Raw genomic sequence first — 14,468 nt, 5'->3', positions numbered from 1 at the left:
CCACACAGCTGGGTTACTCTGGACTTTTGGTGGATCAAGAATCTGCTCACTGGGTCTCAGTTTGACCATCTGGGGAAATAGCTCTGCTCACTCAAGCCAGAAACCCCACTGCTGGAAGAGTGAAGTCTGCCTCGTGCATGCATGCACTGAACACATACACGGTCCCTGTGTCCTTGGTGCCAGGTCCTGAGCTGGGCACCGTGGTTCAGGAGGTCCAGACATGATCCCGGCCGTTAGGAGTTTCTATCCCAGTGAGGGCTGTCTCACAGACAGGCCTGGCCCCGGCTCCTCTGTGAGATGTGAGAGGTGGTCAGCTCGACCAGAGAGGGGAAGAGAGAGCCCAACGGAAGTTGAGAAGAAGGGACGGTCGCTGCATATGAAGAACCACCATGAGGCAGACCTGGAGGCCTGGTGGTCTCCAGGCAGCACAGAGGGGTTCCTATCTTCGCTTTGCTCTCCCCAGTCTCCACGGCCCAAGCCACTGAGTCCAATGCTTGGCATATCACATCCTAAGCTGCAGATGTCCCGTCGCACGAGGGAGGGAAAGGAGGAACATGTCGGGACGCCCGCCCTCCACAACCCGTCATGCCCCGTGGTGTACAGATGGTCGCGAAAGGAACAGCTCCACTCATAGCTGAGTGCCGGGCACACGCTCATTGGACATTCATGCCGGCACAGAGTGGGCGCGAGCTGCACTGTGCATGAAGAGCAGCTGGAAAAAGCCAGGGATGCCCCCGCGAGCATCTGGGGAGAGATCCCAGGCAGGTGCCAGGGTGAGCGCAGAGGCTCTGAGAATGTTTGGAGAGTCCAAGGAAAGGCAAGGAGTCTGGCAGGGCCAAGTGGTGTGAGAAAGGCGGAGAGAGGCGGAGAAAGGGTCCGAGCAGCACCGGGGGCTGTGCCAGGGCTCTGGCAATGACCCTGAGCCAGCAGGGAAGCCGCTGAGAGGACCTGACAAGAAAACTGACATGATTTTGTCTACACTTTAGAAGGATTGCTATGTATGCATTTATTCCCCAAACGCCTCTTGTAAGGGTTACTCTGCTGTGCTGGGAACAGACTTGCAGCAGGGAAGTGAGGATGAGGGCAGTGCTGAGGAGTCAGCAGCTTTGGGGAGGTAAAAGCATCGTGGAGGGCACAAAGAAGGGGGCCTCATAGGAGGACGTTATAGCCAGGCTCCCACTCAGCCCCGTGCTGGACGCGGTAACGCACATGAGCCTGGGGTCCGGTCCCCCTGCCGGGCCTCCAAATGATACAGCATAGCTTCCTTTGCTAAGTGTTTGTCAGTGAGTGAAGGAGACACCCCTTGTGCCTTTCCGAGACTGGTGGGGAGCCCAACAGGGCAATAATGGAGATACTGTGAGGCGAGAGCCCCAGCAAGGAGTGGCACCAAGTGTCCCGGAGGAAACATAGAGCTGGATTTTTCTGGAGAGACGAGTGGGATGTGAGCAGAGGCTTCCCGATGGCAGTGCTACTGAGATGGGCACTGACGTGTGCATAGGAGTTTTCCAGGCAGAGGGGGAGGCCAAGGCCGCACGAAGGAAACGTCAGCGTTAACAAGTGCTCAGAGAGCAGCAGTGTGTAGAATGTTCGTGAACTCATGGAAGTGTTGTGTATGCAGTAGGTGCTTAGTAAATATCCGTCGCCTGAAGGAATGATTGCTGTAGGGGTGTCGTCACAAGGCCGTGATGGCAGCGTGGGACACAGGTGACCTCTCCCGGAAGCACCGAGGAGGTACTGAAGCAGATATTGATGTGAACGTTACGTGGCCTTTGAACAAATCCCTGGAGGGCAAGAACTGTGTGCTTGTCACCTGTGGATTCAAAAGGCAGAATCGGGGCCTGGAACAGAATCAAAGATATTTATAGCAACTCTCTATGTCCAGCCTCAGCCTCCGTCCCTGAGGCCAAGCCCTCATACCCCCATCCACTTGTCCCCTCGGACACTGAACATCTGACATGCCCAAGGCCCAACGCTTCGTCTCCGGGCCCCGACATGCTCCTCTCTTGCTCTGGTGACATTGCCGGAGCTCAGAGAGCACTGGGTCACCTCCACCTCTTGCTACAGTTTATCTCCCTTTTCCAGGCCTCTGCAGTCAGGCGGGGGTCGGGGGCAGCTCTGGAGGGGGCCGGGATCGTGGGCATCTTCTCAGCTAGAGCTCAGGAGAGAAGGGACGGCTTCCCCGCGCTCTCCCTGGCCCTGCGGCCGTGACTGAGGAGGGCCACAGCTCCACACAGCGCAGCTATAAGGTGGTGGCTTTGTGCCCACTGGCGCTGGGCACGTGCCATGAACAAAAATAGACATTCTGGTTCTACTAATGCATCGAGATGCAGGGGTCGGGCGTGTTTCCACGACATGACCTGTCTCTCACCGACTCACATACTGGTCTCTCGGATCCTAGTTGATAACACCGCTCACTTCGACCATAAACCTATGAAGCTTTTCCCTTTCTTATACTCTGACACACACACACGATCCATTGCTAAATCCCGTCGGATCTACTCTGAAATATTTCTGGAAGTGATGGCTTAGGACCATCTTCGCCCGTCTGCTTTGTTCAAACCTCCAGAAACCTTCCTGAAAGGAATGTAGCAGCTGCCTAACCGACCTCTGTCATTCCCATCGTGTCCTCTCCCCACAGAAGCAAGCGGGACGTTTATCATTTTATTTCTTTGCTTACGAAGAACCACTTTCTTGAGTCTAAATCCAAATTCCATAGTGTGGTTTACACAGTCCTGTACGACTCAAGCCCACATTCTTTCTCCAATCCCAGCTGTGACCGTTGGGCCTTCCTCGGGCTCTGCCCCAACACCCTCGTCTCCTTAATGCCCTGCCCACCCCGGGGCCTTTGCACCAGCCTCCCCCTCCCCACTATCTGCATTGCTCTTTTCCCCAGCTCCTCCCACCCTCCACAACTTCTCCTCTCTTCTCAGATAATCTTCAAAGAGCCATCCCTTGACACTCCTTTGTCACGCCAACCACCCTCTCCCCATACGGTGATACGGTAACACTCGATCCCCTCACCCTGTTTTACTATCTTTGCAAAACTTACCTCTAACCAAAACCACCTCTCCCTGTGCATGCATGTTTTTTGACTGCCTCTTCCACCGGAATGCTGTGTCCGCTAGACCCCCCACACCTAGAAGTCTCTGTACGTCGCAGCCTCTCAAAATGTAGTCAGCGAATGACTGAATAAAGGAATGAGCCCAGTGGCGTCATTCTGGCCATGGAGAGAATCAAATGAAATGACAAAAAACCATATGGAGGATGGTGATGCTTGGGCCCAGCATCGTGTTACCCTTCTAGTCCAAAACTTTGGAAAAGGAGAGGGAGAGGGAGAGGGAAGGAGAGAGCGAGAGAGAATGGAATGGCGTGTTCACCCTCCGGTTCAGGGTACCTCTCATGCCTGACAAATGATGACTTAGAGAGAGATCAGAACATCCAAGACCAAAACATTCATTAGCTGCCACTCCCCCCCCCCGACCCCTCCCAAACCTCGGCGGCTGCCAGAAGCCAGCCCAGACAGTCCAGTTAGGAAACAAAAAGATGGAACAGAAAGGCCCCTTTGAGCAGCCTGGTTATTAAGAGCTCTAGACGGGGAGAGAGAGTATGTGCAGCTTAACTCAAACATTCGTGCTGAAATGTAAAAAACAATTATGACATTCAATTATTCCATTAAGTGAAATTAACCATTCTTCTCGTTCTTTGAAAAGACCAAAAGAAAGCACAGATCTGAATAATTAGGTCAGTGAAGAATTGGGAAGGAAGGATGTCTAGACTTTTATTTTCATTTGAAAGTAGGAGGAGGGCTTGCATTTGGGCTGCATGTGTGTGCGTGTGTGTGTGTGTGTGTGTGTGTGTGTGCATCTCCCCGCTTGCTCTAAGAACGCCTTTGAATTCCCGGGGTGGTCATATCCGAGGCTCTGCCCTGGCAGGTACGGCCACGTCCGGATCAAGGAGTGGCATTCTCACTTTGATGTTGACAGTCACAGTCCGCTACTTGAGGATCTCTTTGGCTGCCTGCAAGTCTGTTGTCCTGGGCGACCAGGTAAACCCGCCCAGGAGCACAGACCCTGCCTCCCATCGGCCCTGGCATCCCTTGCAGAGGAGAGAGAGAGAGAGAGATGTGTGGGCGGGGACGTCCCCCAGGGCTCTTCGGTTCCCTTTTGGCCCTTGATCACCATCTATTGGGGCCGTGTTAGCCGGTGGCAGACCCACAGACTGTAGGTAGGAATAAAACTGTGCACACACAAGTGTGTATGGACACACTCGCCCACATGACTCCACTGGAAAGAGGCCACGTGGAAAGACAAGGGCCACCTCTGAGCCCCTGGGTGGGTCGTTCCTCTCTCTAGAGCCCCCGTGCGCGTAGCCACAAATGATAACAACCCACCTGCGTGGGTGGCTGTGGGTAGGAAGGGAACCGCCATATCTCACCCTCCCAACCTAGCATCTGACTCCCCTGGTCCAACATGGCACGCTTTCTCCAACACACTATTATTTCCTATTTCCGTATGTGGTTCAGAAGCCTGCACGTATTAAGTATCAATGCCATCTGGGGGATTTTTTTTTTGTTTGTCTGTTTTGTATGTTTGTAATCATCTGTCAAGTGATCCATTTCTCCAGGGATGCTCGGAACATGAAGCCTGCTGCTTTGTGATAAGGGCGTCTGTGGTTTACTCTTAAAATTCACCCCGCGACAGGTCCAAAAGCAAAACGTCAAACTATGCCCCGAACATTCCTTTAAAATAGCTTTTTAAATTTTGTTTATCTTTTTATTTCATTTTTTAAATGTGTGTTTATTTTTGAGAGAGAGAGCATGCACACGAGTGAGGGAGGGGCAGAGAGAGGGGGACAGAGGATCCGAAGCAACTCCAAGCTCCGAGCTGTCAGCATCGAGCCCGACGCGGGGCTCGAACTCACGAACCATGAGATCATGACCTGAGCCGATGTGGGACTCTCCCCCAACTGAGCCACCCAGGTGCCCTTGTTTTCCTTTTTGAATTGCGGTGAGATGCACATATAAAATTGACATCTAAACCATCTTTAAGTATACTTTTCCGATGCGTGAGGTATGTCCACGTGATCATGTGGGGACCTCCCCACCATCTCTCCCCGGGACTGCTTTCATCTTGCAAAACTGAAACTCTGTCCCCATTAAACTCCACCTCCCTCTTCCATGTCCCTTCCACTCCTGGCGCCACCACCCCCCATTCCATTTCCTGCCTCTGTGAGTTTGACTCCTCTGGGAACCTCATATAAGTAGATTCATACATTTATTCTGTGGCGGGTGGCTTATTTCACTCAACGTAATATTTTAAGGATTCATTCTTTAAAGAAAAGATTCGTTCATGGTTAAATAATATTCCGCTGTATGTAAATAGTACATCTTATTTTCTTTTTTTTTTTTCAACTTTTTTTTTTTGGGGGGGGGACAGAGAGAGACAGAGCATGAACGGGGGAGGGGCAGAGAGAGAGGGAGACACAGAATCGGAAACAGGCTCCAGGCTCCGAGTCATCAGCCCAGAGCCCTACGCGGGGCTCGAACTCACGGACCACGAGATCGTGACCTGGCTGAAGTCGGACGCTCAACCGACTGCGCCACCCAGGCGCCCCACACATCTTATTTTCTATCCACCCACTGACGGATCCCTGGGTTGCTTCACCTTTTCGCTTTTGTGACCAATGCTACTTAAACACAGGGGTGCAAATACCCCTTTAAGTCTCCTCCCTCAGTTCTTCTGCATATGAAAATAATTTCTAAACAGTAAAAAAGGTAAAAGAATCTTCTTCTACTTCTGGAAAGCGAGCTTCTCTTCAATGTGTTGAGCACCTGAGGCATCATAGAAAGTCCACACGCTTTGCATTCAAACAGAGCCTCCATCAAAATTGTGGTTGTAACACTTAAAAGTGCTGTCAGTTTCGATACAGTAACTTCTCCAAGATTTACTTTCTTGACAAGAAAAATAGAAAAGAAAAATCAGTCCTTTCCAACATAGAAAGGTGGTTGGGAGGCCGGGTTCATGAAAAGCAATTCCAAGAAGGCAGGGAAGGAAGCAGCCTCCCTCCACCCTGTGTCCTCAGGGTTTCCTATCATGCCTGATGCAAAGAGAGACTTCCATAAAAGCCATTCCCACGAGTCAATGGGTAAATGACCTTGCAAAGTCCAAGGGTGGGGTATGTAGAAGGTACTCTGTCACTGGGGGCTCCAGCTACTTCCACCGTGGTGACCTGAACACATCGGGCAGCGATCGTCACCCAGCTTTGCAGGTGTGGCTCCCCACCTGATAAGGAAGGTTTGGGGACACAGTGACAAAGGAATGTGGCCAAGCCCGCGGAGGAAACTAGCGCAGAACCAGAGTTTAACTCTGCCTCCTGAGTCCCAGTGTATGGCTCTATGTCAGCTATTTCTTGTTCCAGCGAAATAGCTAAGTCACAGCTTAGCCGAAGCCTGCCACACAGACCCCCGTGTGCCGGGAGTGCACCCTTACAGACCCCCTATCACACCCCAGCGGCCATCCCAACGAAGCACCTGCATCCCTTGGCTCCCCCCCCCCCATCCGTGTGTCTTCCCGAACTTGAGCTCCTGTTACCATCTGTCCGATGACCTCTTCTGTAGTCAGATCTCCCCCTACTGCCATCTCCCTCCGTCGGGATGCTCGTGGCTGCATCTAGAGCCACACATATAATCTAGGATCGTCTCCCCATCTCAAGACCAGTAACTTAATCACATCTGCAAATTACGCCTGGCCATATAAGCAGCACTCACAGGCTCGGGACAGTAGGACCTGGACATCACTGGGGGCCCCCTTTCAGCCTGCTGCAGACCTCCAGCTGTCCAACTGTGGGTCCTTGTGGATGTTCTCAGGAAGGGAGCCCAGAAAATGCAAAAAATCACAACTCCGCTCCTGTCTACGTAACATGCAGTATTTAACTGTGGCTCAACACGGGTCCTGACCATCAGGGGTAATGTGAAAAATGCTCAACAGGCACCCCGCTGATCAGAAGGGACAGTGGCCCTGGGGCAGAAGCAGAGCCCCAGAGATGCCCTTGGGTGGCTGGACACTGGAGGCGGGTGAGGAGCCTGAGGAGGGCAGGGAAGGCTTCAGGGTCTTCGGAGAGTGTCTACTCACCAACTGGTTTTGTTGGGAAGTATTTGGGTATTTTAGCAGCCAGGGCAAAAGGTGCCTCTGGCCAAAAGCTGAGTATCAGCCCTGTTTTCACAGGGTAGGTGTTGGGAGCGCCCTCAAGTCCTTCCAGAAAGCTCCAAGCTGAGCCTCTGGAGCTCGGACATCCGTGTAGCATTGAATCCCGAGATTCCAAAGTGCAGAGAAGCAGCCCAAGCCAGCAGAGCCTCAGGACTCTGAAATTGAAATGCAGTGCAATTCCTTTTCACGTCCTGGGCCAGGAGCCGTCCAGGGCAGGCAACTCTGTGACGGGAGGGGAAAGTCAGGTGCCGTCAGAGGAACCCCAAGGTCAGCACAGCCATCCAGGGGCTCTTAGTAGGAAGCATTGTAATGATTGGAGTAGGAAAGAATCAGACATTTCCCCTGGAAGAACCATGCACACGCACACGCACACACACGTTCCTTCACACTCACCCATGCACACCCGCGCCACACATCCCCGCTCATTCAGACGCACTGAGCCAGCCACATACGCTCCCTCACGTGCTCGCTGTCTGAGTTTCCTATTCCTGTTGTAACAAATTGCCACAAACTTTGCGACTTCATCCAACACAAATCTATTCTCTTGCAGTTCTGGAAGCTGGGAGTCCGGCACGGGTCTCTCCAGGCCAACGTCAGGGGTCAGCGGGGCCATGCGCCTCCTGGAGCCTCTAGCAGGGACTGGTCTCTGTCCTCTCCGGTCCCCGGAGGCTCCCGCGTTCCTGGGCTCTCAGCCTGCCCTCCGCCCTCCACGCCAGCAGGCCGGCTGGGTGCCTGTCACCGCGTCCTCCACCTCCTCTCCTGCCTCGTGTGCCACTAGTGTCCTTGTGACTAAGGTCCCTGTGGGGACCTCAGCTCCACCCGCCGTCTCCCTTCCCCTTCGCCAGGAGCGCGGGACAGCGTCACCGGGGCCAGGATTACAGTGTGGGCTGTGTGGGACTGTTATTCTGCCTGCCACACACACACTCAGCCACACACACACACACCCCCCACACTCACCCACACACACTTTCAGAAAATGAAAAGCCAAACACTTGGATGAGTTTCCTTTGGGTCTTGCTGATCCGAAAGCATTTGGCCATAAATGGTGACATCTGACCCACCCGCCACCACACCCGCCATCCACAATCAGTTCTCCTTCTTTTCAGGGACACAAACAACAGAATCAGAAAAACATGCCCGTGGGGTCGACACCGGCCAGGCGGTGTGAGAGGGCTCCACAGGGGTGTCAGAGCCAGCGGGAGAGGAGCCCAGGACAGCCTGTTTCTGGGGCATCCGCAGGCAGACTCTGCACGACGGGGATGCCCTTGATGCCCGGGGCATGCAGAACCCAGGGGACCCGGGGGCGCAGACAAAGCCCTAGCAGGTGCATCAGAGGACCTGAAGCCGTGCAGGGTCCCGTGTGCACGCTACTCTCCACATGTCCTGATTCCCCACCGTCGCCTCTCCTGGGCAATGACAGTGGTGCCGAGGGACTCCAGGCCCAAGGCTGACGGGCCTCTCGTGCTTGTGACACCATCTACTGGGACAAAGAACGCTAAGCAACCAGACTGCAGAAGGGTCCCATTTTGTGGATGAGAAACTTGAGGCCTAGAGGGAAGAGTCCAGCTGGAGTCCGCACCGCTGGAGGCAGATACAGAGCCAGGACTCAACGCCCCCAGCTCCCGGACGGGGTCTTCTCTGGACCGGATTCTACACTTGCACTGTTCCTCTGTGGCGGAAGCTTCCCTGAAGCCAGGAGACAGTTCGCGTACCTCCTTGCCCCCTCCCTGCATGCAGCTCTCCAGGGAGCACCCACTACTGACCTGCTCCCATAAGGGCCCTGGACCCTGGATGGCACTGAGGCCACAGAGGGGGTGGAGGTGTGGCCACGGCTCCCGCTGCAGCCCCACGGTGCCGTCGCGAGACAGAAGGGGCCGGTGCAGGCATGCCGTCAAGGTGGTGGAGCCCAAGGGCCACAGGGGAGCAGAGCCTGAAGAGCCAGAGGACTCGGGAGTCCAGGAGATCAGAGCTGAAAGCTTAGTGCTGTCGCGTGCTTGCTTTGTGATGTCGGGAAAGTCACTCAACCTCTCTGAGCACCAGCCAGTCTCCTCACGGTGGCCCCTGATTCATACAATCATCATGAACTTGACCCACGTGAACGGTTCAAAGACACCTCTGACTCGCCCACACCACGGAGGTGCCTGCGTCCACACAGCCGGACGCGGCCTGACTTACTGCTCAAGACAGGTGTTGAGAAGCCAGAATCCAGGGGGAAGGGGGGCACGGCCACTGTGGACACAGGTGGCGGTCCCCGGGGAAGTTACACATAGAATCACCATACGACCCAGCAGGTCTGCTCCTAGGCGCACACCCAAGAGAACTGACATCAGGGACTCAAACGGGGATTTGCATGTCCGTGCTCCTGATCGCACTGCTCATGGTCACCAAAAGGCAGAAACAGTCCAAATGTCCGTGGACAGATGATTTGATTCGCAAAATGTGGGATATCCATACACTGGAAAACTCTTCAGCCTTGAAAAGGGAAGGAAATTCTGCCACGCTGCAACACGATAAACCTCGAAAACATTACGCTGAGTGAAATGAGGCACACACAAAGACAAATGCTGTCTGGTCCCACTTCTGTGGGCATTCTAGAATAGATAAATTCACAGAGAACAGAAAGGAGGATGGCTGGGGGAGGGGAGGTGGGAAGTTATGGGGTTATTTTTTTAATTTTTTTTTTAATGTTTATTTATTTTTGGGACAGAGAGAGACAGAGCATGAACAGGGGAGGGACAGAGAGAGAGGGAAACACAGAATCGGAAGCAGGCTCCAGGCTCTGAGCCGTCAGCCCAGAGCCCGACACGGGGCTCGAACTCACGGACCGTGAGATCGTGACCTGAGCTGAAGTCGGACGCTGAACCGACTGAGCCACCCAGGCGCCCCTTAGTAAGCCTATTGCCTCTGTTTATGACGAAGGAAACCGTTCCGGGGATGGATGGTGGCATTGGTTTCACAACAGTGTGAATGTGCTTAATGCCATTGAATTGTCCACGCAGAATTGGTTGCTGTGGTAAGTTTGATGCTGTGTTGCATTTACCGGTAGAAAAAAAGATTTACTTTTTTAAAAACAGGGGCAGTGTCTGTTCACACGGCACGGGTCTGCCAGGTAGTAAAGCATGGACCAGAGTGACGACGTTTCCTCCACGAGAGAGGGGGCGGGGGGGAAGGGGCAGCAGAAGTGCCCTCCCCACAGAGGTAAGAACCAGGGGGATGCAAAAGAAAGAGTGGGACCCTTCACACTCACCCGGAATCATCCACCCGGAGCCTTTACAGGAGAAACGGGAAACCGTGCGTAAGAACTTGGCGGGGAGGCTCCAACTTCCACCCACCGGGACATGGTGTCGTCACTCAAAGGCGCCATGTTGCCTCCCTCTTCCACACACTCATTCAGGTGGTTCCTCCTTCCAGAAATGCCATCCCTTCTCTTGTTCAACAGAGCAAACCACCAGCCCGCCCCCGGCAGCTGCTTGGACCTCCCGAGTTAGCTGAGCCCCACCCAGGGTTCCTCATTCTCATTCCCGTCGTTCCACTCACCACACCGGAGCCCACACAGCCATTTCCTCCAACACAAGCAACAGCTTCTTAAGGCTGAGCCCCCTTCTTCCCTCATGGCTTCTGGGTGAACAAATGAACGAATACATGCATCGTAGCGACAACAGCTCTCACAGGAGAACACGGCGCTCGGCTGGTCACGCACCCCTGGCCATGTGACGCCCGCAACAGCTCAGCCAAAGGGGCCCTGCTGTTCCTGTGCGTCACCAGCGAGAAAGGTCGGGTTTTAAAAAGTGAAAGAACTGGTCTCTATGCCAGAGATGGGGATGCATTTGTGGGTGAAAGGGTGCCCGAGTGCCTACTCGTGGGTCCTGCCTTACTTCCCACTGTGGGTTCTGAGGTTGAGAGACGTCCCCCCACATGAGCTCCCCAGGGCCCACGTTGGGCCCCCACCAGAAACTGCCTTGACTCGCATCCAGTCCAAATATGATGATTCACAGCAGGAAGTTCAGAGCCACGCAGACCTAAAACGACAACCCTGGCCTTCCCACTTGCTGGGCCAAGTCAACCTCTCAGAGACTCGGTTTCCTCATCTGTCACATAGTGATGAACGAGGATCGGGGGACACCACCCACCTGAAGCCCTCAGCACATAGACAACCAGCAACACGTGCCCATGCTTGTCATCGGTGGGGATGGAATCGGGGCTCCCGGGGCTCTTGCGCTGGCTGGCCATTCCTCTGAGCCTAATCAAGAAAGTACAGCAAAGACATGTGCTGGAGGGAAGACCGAGATCAAGGCAGGAGGGTGGGTCCCTGGCCTGTTTCCAGCCTGGGATGCAGGAGACAAGATTCATTTCCAAGGTTTGGAGTGGAGCGGGGCTGGAGGGCCAGGAGAGAAAGTCAGAGCCAGAGAGTGCGGGCAAAGACGACTGCAGAATCCAGAGACACGAGGTCATGCCCAAAGCTGGGCTTTTTCTTTTTCTTTCTTTTTCTATTCCTTTTTCTTTTCTGAGCTCCAGTACACAAGTGCCTGGGTGGGCCGGTCCCACTTAGAGGGGCCTGTGACAGGAAGGACAATTTTCCCCACAGCTGGAGACTCTTGGCATGCTGGAATTCAATCCCCTGTTAAATGGGTGGTCTGCTTCCCCCTCCCCCCCCCCCCCCCCCGTCTTCCCATGTTGGAATATGTCTTTGCCGTCCTGGATCCAGCCAACACAGAACATTTTCCTTGCTGCTTAAATTAGCACATGAGAAATAACTAGAGATCGAAATCACAGTTCACTTAACACTAATTATTTCCCTGGAAATGGAGATTAATATTGAACTTGTTACTTGCACTGTGAAGAGTAAACACACGCAGCCACACACCCTCCAAGCAAACGTGTGGATCTAATCCCTCCATTGCTTCAGACCCAACACACCAAGCGGCCCTGGTGGCCAAATGTTTCCAAATGGGCTATTATGATCAAATCCAGAAATTTGGGGAAGTTCAAGGCTGGCCCCAGGGGTAGGGACACAGCACAGAGGAGACAGGCGTCCTGGGGTAACTGGCGAGTTCTGGGGCTGCAGTGCTCCCCAGACGTGCATCCATCCACCGCCAGTGGACGGGGGCTGCCTTCCTGCTCCTGTGTCTTGGGTATAGACATCTTGTTCAGACCGCAGGGCCCTGAGGGGGTGTGTGAGTGGATGAGCGAACGGCGGAGTGAACGTGAGCAATGAGAAGCTGAGTGTAAAGGAAGCAGCTCACCTAGCATCACAGAGGGAGCAGAGGCAGAACCAGGAGCCCCAAGTCCCGATGCCCAGTCCAAACTTCAGTCCACGACTCCAAGTGCAGCCGACGACCCAGGGAGGCTTCGTGGAGGAAGTAGCATTGAAAACTCGGCAGCCTTTGAAGGATGAAAGGGTATTCCAACAGAAGATTCCATAGAGGCTGAGGTTGGAAAGCATGAAAGTTGGAAAGCATGAAGAGTGAGAGGTAGGTGTGTGCATCAGAGAGGTAGGTTTGGGGTATGTGTGGTGTGTGTGTGTGTGTGTGTGTGTGTGTGTGTGTTGAGGTCTGTGGTATGTGCATGTGTTGGGGTGTGGTGTGTGTGTGACGTATGTGATGCGTGTATTGTGCATATGGTGCACACGTGTGTGTGTGTGTGTGTGTGTGTGTGTGTCTTCCCTCTGGCAGGAGCCAAGAGGACTAGGAGGGACACCGTTAGGCACCTGCAGGCCAGCCCCGGGGTTCACAAGGCATGTCGTGGCCCCCACGGGCTCCCCTGGCAGATCTCCTGGTTGCAGATCGGGGCGCCCGACTGGCCCATGAGGAGGGGAAAGAAACCCCACCCGGACCCACAGAGACAGAGAGTGACGAAGCGGGAACGTGAACCCAGCCTCCTGAGTCCCACCCAAGAGCTGTCCCTGCCGCCCGTGCCTTGGGGAGAGGCACCTGTCCACGGGGCGGGTGCCCAGGCCAGCCGTCCCTCCTGAGTGGGAGACAACAAGTCGCGGACCTCCGCCGCCCAGGGCTGCTTCCCACGCAGAGACACCTCCGGCGGCTCAGCGGCCAGGGTGGGAGGACGGGAGCCGGAACCTGGGTGTCACCTCATCCCCTGCACATTCATCACCTGAACCTCAGAGCGGCCGTGCCTTGCTCCCCCAGCCTGAGGCATTTGTTCACCCCTAAGGTATTATCCCCAGGGTCCCTGGGATGGCAGGTGTGGTTCAAATCCAAGTGCAGACTAGACACAGTGCAGCCGTCTCCTCCTCCTTCCCCCGCCCGGCAAAGCCACCACAGGCCCAAATGTACACCTAGCGACTGTCCCCCACCCATGCCCCGGTAAGAAGGTGGTCCCTGGAGGTTAGTGATCTAAGTAGTAACCCGTGAGCAAAGTTGAAGGAAAAGTTAGTGGTAAGGTCGTTGTTCATCACCTTGGTGTGAGCCCCGCGTGTCCCGGAATTCAGAGCCGAGCATTGACATCTGCTAATGGCTCAGAGACCAGGGGACAGTTTGGAGCTGCACAGATACGGGTTTAGATCTCAGCTCCACTGGCATCATCTGCAGCGGGGGTGGGGGGGGGCCTCTGGGCCAAGTCCTTCACCTGTCAGCCTCAGTCATTCATCAGTCACAGGGTGATCATTCCACCTGGCAGAAGTGTCACAGGGATGGGAAAGTCCTATGCAACACGCCTGGCACACGCAGGTGCCTGGTCAATGCCAACCCTCTTCTTTGGGGAGGCTACTTCATCCATCTCAGACGCACTCAGGATCCAGGCAGGACCCGTCAGTAGGAACAAAAATGCCAGGCGGTAAGTGCTGGAGGTTTAGAGGACTGGATTCAACACGCCCCATCCTAAGACAGGTCATCTAGAGATTACTTTTGAGGGACTCAGTGCTTTCTGGTCACACCTACAGAATCCCATCTGATTCTCTCATTGCCTTTGAGAAGTGGGAGAATGAATGTTATTTTCTTCCGTCTGATAGGCAAGACCTATCTTCTTCAGGCGGGGACAGTGGCAGAGCTGTGTGAGCCCTGGGAGATGCGGTGGCCAGCGAGGCACATCCAGGCACCTGCCCCAACCCGCCCTCAGCCCCATGAATCCTCTTGATGTCCCTACACAGGAGTCGTGCGGCCTCGGCTTGTACACACAGCTGGTGGGGGTCTTTCTGTCCCTCGGCGAGTCACTGCCTCCTTGGACGGGCGGCCATTACAGCTGGCACTTAGCCGGGGAAGATGGCAGCAAAATGTTCGAGACAAAATGGTAAGCCTATTAAAACTGGTT

Source organism: Panthera uncia (genome assembly GCF_023721935.1).
Source record: "Panthera uncia isolate 11264 chromosome B3 unlocalized genomic scaffold, Puncia_PCG_1.0 HiC_scaffold_1, whole genome shotgun sequence".
In the NCBI taxonomy this organism is placed as follows: Eukaryota; Metazoa; Chordata; class Mammalia; order Carnivora; family Felidae; genus Panthera; species Panthera uncia.
The sequence above is the reverse complement of the archived record's forward strand: the minus strand, read 5'-3'. Positions refer to the sequence as shown.